Raw genomic sequence first — 8,301 nt, 5'->3', positions numbered from 1 at the left:
GTAGAAAATATCCACAAGGAAGTCTTATCAACCCGGCCTTCAGTTCACTGGTCTGAACATTGGTTTGTAGTTCTGCTTTTTATTTTCAATACTGATGCAATTCTCACGTGACAAACACTAACTTAACCACAGACCGAACGGCAAACACTTCTCGCTGATTGCAAGGAAACGTGCTTTGGTCGACGACGTTCGGTTACATTTGGCTATTGTTTACATATTGTGCATTACGTGCAATTCATCAAGAGATTGAAAATGCTAGTCACAGAATCTACCGGCTCTGCAAAAAGTCAGGTAAACAACACTTTCCCGTGGATATCTCCACCTCCTACCGCCAAAAGTACAAACAGCATGTACAACTGGTAAAGTAAGTGTAAATATTATTTTATTCAACATTCTGTCTTGTAGACTGAAAATCCATGGTACTGTAACAGTTTGTTGTTCAGGCAACAAATAACCCAAATTCGGTTGTTCTTAACACAGCATTTATTTTTTCTCAGTATTTAATTGTGTGTATGTGTCTGTCTGTGTAAAATAGTTGTGTATGAATGTCATCTTGTGTGTGTATATGTCAGCATGTGTGTTTCTCATGGCTCATAACATCTTGTGAGTGTGTCAGCTCATATCGGACAGTTGCTGTTTCAGCAGGGTCGATTAGCATTGCACCGGAGTGTGTGTGTGTGTGTGTGTGTGTGTGTGTGTGTGTAAATTCTTGGGTCTCTAATATCGGCACAGACGGCTTCACCAGAGGCACAGAAAGTAGAAAAACTAGCCCTAGAAACCACACACACATTCCCAAGCGATGCATTATACACATGATCCTCAGCTTGTAGTAATGAGCCTGATCACTAGATACACAGGCTGTGTCTCACGACTAGGGTTGCAAAGGGAGGTTGTGTATTACTGGAAACCAGTACACTACCAGAATTTTGGTAATTTTCAAGATTTATTTTGAATTTTATAAAATGACATCTAGTGGCTTTTTAGGGTACTTCAGATTATCACAGGTTTCTGTAATTATATCTGGCGCTGTTTGGCCTTATCATGTGAAATTCATTCAATTATTAAATAAGATGATTTTAAAATAAAAAAAATAGAATGCCAAAGCTGTAAAATTACCATTGGTGTTCAGTATGAGGGTTTCAGCATGAAATATCCTTTATATTTTTTTTGTTGTCAATGTTTTGGCGTCAACCTGGTGGCAGTTGCGAAAAAATATATATTGTTGGAAGAGATGCAGAGTTAATTGAAAGTAATGCCATTGTTGATTGGATTCTTTTTTATCTTGAACCATATGGTCTATCTACTAGAAACTCGTGGACAATGTCACAGTTGTCGTAAGAACAGGACCAAGGCGCAGCGTGTGTGGAGTTCCACATCTTTATTCCAAAGTGAAACTTCAAGCAAAAACAAATAAACAAACAACTAAACGTGACTACATAGTGCACAGGCACAAAACAATATCTCACAAACACAGGTGGGAAAAATAGCTACTTAAATATGATCCCCAATTAGAGACAACGATTACCACCTGCCTCTAATTGGGAATCATACAAAACACCAACATAGAAAATATAAACTAGAACACAACATATAAATATAAACTAGACTACCCCCTAGTCATGCACTGACCTACTACACCATAGAGAAACAAGGGCTCTCTATGGTCAGGGCGAGACAGACACGGATATAAAAAAAATTATACTCTATATAAATGTATATTTTTGAAGTTATTCAAGTATAAATGACCAAAGTTACCATAGATTGCCTAAGATGTTCAGATAATTTCCAAATTTAACTTTGGTAAATTACCGGTAGCTTTGCAACCCTACTCATGACTGATTCAATCATTGTCTGATCCAGAAATAAAATTACAAAGATCAATCAATGACAGATGAAGGAACCTCAGAATGTTTATGCTACATCTGAGGTGTCAACAATGTTCAACTGACACACCCCACAAGCTATTCCTCTAGTGGATTTTCCATTACATAATCAGGCAAAACGACACTTGTTCTTATGTTTTGGAAAACAGTGTGAACATTCGGATTCAACTGCAGAGTAGTGAAGTTTGGACTTTACTAGTGAAGTTTGCACTGTCCACGATCCTGTCCTACTGATAAGATTTTAAAAAGGTGGCCTTACTCTGTGGTCACTATAGATCACATGGCACACCAGCATCTACCTGGCTATTTTCCCAACTTGGCCCTCATACTACCTTGGCCACCTAATCATCCCCAGCTTCCAATTGACTCATTCATCTCCTCTCCTCTTTTCTCCTCTCCCCTGCTCAGCTTCACCAGGTCCTTGCTGTGAGTTAACAGTCTATTTTGCTTGGATTCAGATGACTGCACTTCTCTCTGGAAACCCATCAGTAGAATCCAACAGAAAAGTTAGATTCAGTTTCTGACATTTAATGTCTGTCTTTACAAAAACCAGTGGCTCCAATCCTTGGGAGACATTAGCAGGTTATTTCAGTTCACTCCCCCTCTATCCAACTCTACTCTCAGCTCCTTCTCTCTGACTGTTTCATCAGTCAACAAAGACTTCCTAAAGTATGCCTGAACAACGCTACGCTTTGCGCAGCTTCAATGCTTCAAAACACTGCACACACACACACACACACACACACACACACACACACACACACACACACACCACCAAATTATTAAATAATTTACACACCACAAAGACACACACACACACACACACACACACACACACACAATGAGAAATTGAGATTGTGTGCTACTGATTGAACTCAGCCAACAGCTCCTGAAGAGGAAGATCACCATGGTTAGCACAGTTAGAAAGAACAAGCCTGAGCTCCCCATGCACTCCTCGCAACAAGGGGGAGAGAGGCCTTCATCAAAGTTTACCTTCACCCCCAGCACCACTCCAGTTTCTTACCTCCCAAAGAGGAACAAGAATGTGGTGATCCTAAGCACACTGCACAAAACGGCTGAGATCAGTGATCGTGAGGACAGGAAGCCAGCCATCATCCTGCACTACAACCACAACAAAGGAGGCGTGGACCACCTGGACAAGGTGATTGGAACTTACAGCTACAGGAGGATGACTGCCCGCTGGCCCCTGGTCATCTTCCATAACATCATTGATATGTCCTCATACAATGCCTTTGTGATATGGAACAAGGTCAACCCTACCTGGATGTCTGATAAGCGGAACAAGAGGAGGGTGTTCCTGGAGCAGCTGTGAAACGCAATTGTGACCTCACACATTCAAAGAAGGGAGCGCCTCCCCCACACAGCAGCCTCTGCAGCACTTCTGAAAGCTGTTCAGGGGGCTCAATCTTGTCCTGATCCACCTGAGGCTGCAGCTGAGGCAGGCAAGAAGAGGACATGCCAATTCTGCCCCCCAAAGAAGGACTGTAAAACAAATACTATGTGCTGCACATGTGAGAAATACATCTGCAAAGTCCATGCACACACACTTGCATACTGTCTTACATGTGCTAATTAGAGTTGATTGATTTATGTTCCTCTCGTTTTTGCTTTGTATCTATTAACTTGTTTTATTCTTATTTATTGTTGTTGTTTATACACCTTGTGGGTGGGAGCAATGGTTCAAAAAATGGGAGAAGACTAGTATTTTGCAGTTGAATTCCTCATTGTACAGTATATAAGAATATATGTTCCAAAAAAAGTTCCCAAAAAAGTTCAAGGCTGTTATTGTTTCCCTTCAATAAAATGCATTCAAAACGACTTTCTGCACATTTCTGCTACTTTCTTAGGCTATACAGGTGCTATCTCTTACTAAGAAATTCATGCTTACACCTATGCAGTACTTTCAGCAATAAAAATAATAATAATACACCTCTACTTTAGTAAAGAAAACATTTATGACAGGTGTGTTGTAATAAAAATGAGTGGTGTACGCTGATTAAATGCAGTCTTTCTGCATTGTGAAGAGGGAAAACCCAAATATTCACAAAGTTTATGATGAATGACAGGTGCTTAATTTTAGGGGTTTAATGAAGTCAGGTCATTTTGACCATTACAGAATGTTAAGACTACACAAGGATTAAGACATGAAGGTCAGACAATTCGGAACATTTCAAGAACTTTGAACGTTTCTTCGAGTGCAGTTGCAAAAACCGTCAAGCGCTATGATGAAACTGGCTCTCATGAGGACCACCGCAGGAAAGGAAGACCCAGAGTTACCTCTGCTGCAGAGGAGACGTTCATTAGATTTCACTGCACCTCAGATTGCAGCCCAAATAAAAGCTTCACAGAGTTCAAGTAACAGACACATCTCAACATCAACTGTTCAGCGGAGATTGCGTGAATCAGGCCTACCAAAGGACACCAATAATAAGAAGAGACTTGCTTGGGCCAAGAAACACGAGCAATGGACATTAGACCAGCGGAAATCTGTCCTTTGGTCTGATGAGTCCAAATTTGAGATTTGATTTTCAACAGGACAATAACCCAACACACCTCCAGGCTGTGTAAGGGCTGCATCAGATGACCTGGCCTCCACAATCACCCGATCTCAACCCAATTGAGATGGATTGGGGTGAGTTGGACCAAAGAGTGAAGGAAAAGCAGCCAACAAGTGTTCAGCATATGTGGGAACTCGTTCAAGACTGTTGGAAAAGCATTGCAGGTGATGGTGGTTGAGAGAATGCCAAGAGTGTGTAAAGCTGTAAGTCAAGACAAAGGGTGGCTACTTTCGCAACAGCTAATGGGGATCCTAATAAAATACCAAAATGATTTTCAGGTCAAAGATTTTCAAGTAGATTTAAGTCAAAACTGTAAGTCAGCCACTAGGGAAAATTCACTGTCCTCTTTGTAAACAACTCCAGTGTAGATTTGGCCTTGTATTGGAGGTTATTGTCCTGCTGAAAGGGGAATTAATTTCCCAGAGTCTGGTGGAAAGCAGACTAACCCAGGTTTTCCTTTATGATTTTGCGCCATCCCATTTATTTTTATCATGAAAAGCTCCCCAATCCTTAACAATTACAAGCATACCCATAAAATGATGCAGCCACCACTATGCTTGAAAATATGGAAACTGGTACTGAGTAATGTGTTTTATTGGATTTGCCCCAAACATAACCCTTTTTATATTCAGGACAAAAAGTGTATTGTTTTGCCACATATTTTGAAGTATTACTTTAGGGCCTTGTTGCAAACAGGATGCATGTTTTGGAATATTTGTATTCTGTACAGGTTTCCTTCTTTTCCCTCTGTCAATTATGTTAGTATTGTGGAGTAATTACAATGTTGTTGATCCATCCTCAGTTTTCTCCTATCACAGCCATTAAACAGTAACTGCTTTAAAGTCACCATTGGCCTCATGGTGAAATCCCTGAGCCGTTTCCTTCCTTACCGGCAACTGAGTACAGGAAGGATGCCTGTATCTTTGTACTGACAAAGATGCATATTTAATTAAATGGGTAATAAATAACTTCACCATGCTCAAAGGGATATTCATTGTATGCTTTTAAAACTTTTACCCATCTACCAATAGGTTCTCTTCTTTGTGAGTCATTGGGTAACCTCACTGGTCTTAGTGGTTGAATCACTGGTCGACTGAGGGACCTTACAGATAATTGTATGTTGGGGTACAGAGATGAGGTAGTCATAAAAAGTAATGTAAACCACTATTATTGCAGGCACTGTGAGTCCATGCAACTTATGTTACTTCTTAAGCAAATGTTTACTCTTGAACTTATTTAGGTTTGCAATAACTAAAGGGTTGAATAGTTATTGACTCAAGATATTTCAGCTTTTCATTTTTTATTAATTTGCAAATATTTTGAAAAACATAATTCCACTTTAACATTATGGGGTATTGTGTGTAAGGCAGTGACAAAACATCTCAATTGAATAAATTTTAAATTTGGGTTGAAACACAACAAAATGTGGAAACAGTCAAGAGGTGTGAATACTTTCTGAAAGCACTGTAACACCTTCAAGTTGTTAATATATTTTAGGCAAAGTGCAGAAATCTTTTCTTAGCAATAAATATATAGCGCATCTCCATTACATCCACAGACCTGGTGTTTGATAAAATAATTTATATGTTTAAGGTTTTGACTAAATGATTCCACACTGAAAATGTATAACTGAGTTATTATAATAATAATTCTATAACTGTGTGTGCATAGGACAAGCTAAGACTTTACTATTTAGCAATATAAGTGAGACATTCAAGGAAAAGGGGAACTGTTAACAAACAGCAGAAAACTTGTGACCCCTGTGAAACTGATAACAGGAAGAAGGTCTCCCCACCCAGGGAGGGGAGAAACCTTTAGGCTTGCAGTAGATTATGTAACATGGGGCAGGATATGATAAGCAATGTATGTGATGGAGAAGAATTGTAAATAAGCATTGACCGTGTTAACTTCTTGGGGCTATGTGGGACGTTAGCGTGCCACCCGTGGCGCACCCTATCAACAGCAGGTGCATTTCAAGAGCGGCAAATTTGAAACCAAATAAATGTCAAAATTCAAATTTCTCAAACATACAACTAACGTACAGCCTTTGAAAGATAAACATCTCCTTAATCTAACCACGTTTTCCGATTTCAAAAAGGTTTTACGGGGAAAGCATAAAGTTAGGTTATGTTAGGAGAGTACATTGACAATAGCTGTGTGTAGTGTATTGTCGATTCAAAGACAGGCGTCACCAAAACCATAAAATCAGCTAAAATTATGCACTAACCTTTTACAATCTCCATCAGATGACACTCCTAGGACATTATGTTAGACAATGCATGCATTTTTAGTTCTATCAAGTTCATATTTATATCTAAAAACAGCGTTTTACTATGGCGTTGATGTTCAGGAAATCGTTTCCCTCCAATACCGGCAGTCAAGTCATGACAACAAAATAATTAATTAATATTAGAAAACATTGGTAAAATATTATATTGTCATTCAAAGAATTATAGATTTACATCTCTTGAACGCAATGGACTTGCCAGATTTAAAATTAACCTTACTGGGAAATCACACTTTGCAATAATCTGAGCACTGCGCCAGAAAAATACGCATTGCGATACAGACTAACCGCCATGTTGGAGAGATCTAAAATCGAAAATACTATGTAAATAATCCATTACCTTTGATTCTCTTCATCAGATGTCACTTCCAAAGAATCCCAGGTCCATAACGAATGTAGTTTTGTTCAAAAAAGCTCATCATTTATGTCCAAAAACCTCCGTGTTGTAGCACATGATCTAAGCCAGCCGGACTTCACTTCACTTCAAGAACGGAAAAAATATATTTACGTTCGTTCAAACATGTCAAACGTTGTATCGCATAAATCATTAGGGCCTTTTTTAACCAGAACATGAATAAAATTCAAGGCGGACCATTGGGTTCTCTTTTAAAATGTTTCGGAATGAGAGAACCCACCATCAACTCGCACGCCAGGTGTCTAATGGGCCATCACGTTCCAAGGCTCTTCTTCAGTCAGATCTCACTGTAGAAGACTCAAAACACTTTGTAAAGGCTGGGGACATCTTGTGGAAGCAATAGGAAGTGCCAAAATATTCCTCAGCCCCTTTGTTTTTCAATGGTATAGGCTTAAAGTCAATTCAACACATCAGGTATCCACTTCCTGTCAGAATCTGTCTCAGGGTTTTGCCTGCCAAATGAGTTCTGTTATACTCACAGACACCATTCAAACAGTTTTTGAAACTTTAGGGTGTTTTCTATCCATATATAATAAGTATATGCATATTGTAGTTACTGGGTAGGATTAGTAACCAGATTAAATCGGGTACATTTTTTTATCCAGCCGTGAAAATACTGCCCCCTATACCCTAACAGGTTAAAGAAGAGGAGGAGCATTTGTAAGGGGTATGACATATGGTATGACCAAATGTTAGGTATAAAAGGCTATGTACATTGTATGATATTCAGAGCTTGCGTGAATAAACTTGGTTGACTATTGTAGGCTGGGCCTCTGTCTGTGTCATTTAACCAGAACCTTACAAACTCTGGGGTGCAGACTGAGTAGTTTAATTGAAGTTCAGTTTATGAACATTGGGAACAAAATTCTCATAACAATTTGGTTCTTTGAGCCGGATTCCAATACCTGTCCCTGTCTTCCTAAGGTAACACGCCGAAAACCATGCACGGGCGGGTCTTTGACCCGTAAATTAAAGACCTGTCCCCTGACATTGGGGTTCCATAGCAGGCCGGCATATATCTAAGGTCGACAGAGACGGTGACGAAATCCAACCAACATTGCTTTTCCCAGCCTACAAGACAAAGGTCAGTAAATCTTTATTCACGAATTTGGGGGAATAATTTAAGATATCTTGGAT

The 8,301-nt window shown here is 39.4% G+C and overlaps 1 long non-coding RNA gene across 1 annotated transcript; it reads left to right on the top strand.

Moving 5' to 3' along the window:
* LOC115152039 (uncharacterized) lies at positions 1–2,599 on the top strand. The gene is made up of 2 exons (XR_003867407.1): positions 1–364; positions 2,292–2,599. It is a non-coding gene; the product is annotated as an uncharacterized LOC115152039 (long non-coding RNA).
* The last annotated feature ends 5,702 nt before the right edge of the window (positions 2,600–8,301 follow it).

The sequence above is a fragment of the Salmo trutta genome, chromosome 17 (assembly GCF_901001165.1).
Source record: "Salmo trutta chromosome 17, fSalTru1.1, whole genome shotgun sequence".
Lineage (NCBI taxonomy): Eukaryota > Metazoa > Chordata > Actinopteri > Salmoniformes > Salmonidae > Salmo > Salmo trutta.
The sequence above is the reverse complement of the archived record's forward strand: the minus strand, read 5'-3'. Positions and strand labels throughout refer to the sequence as shown.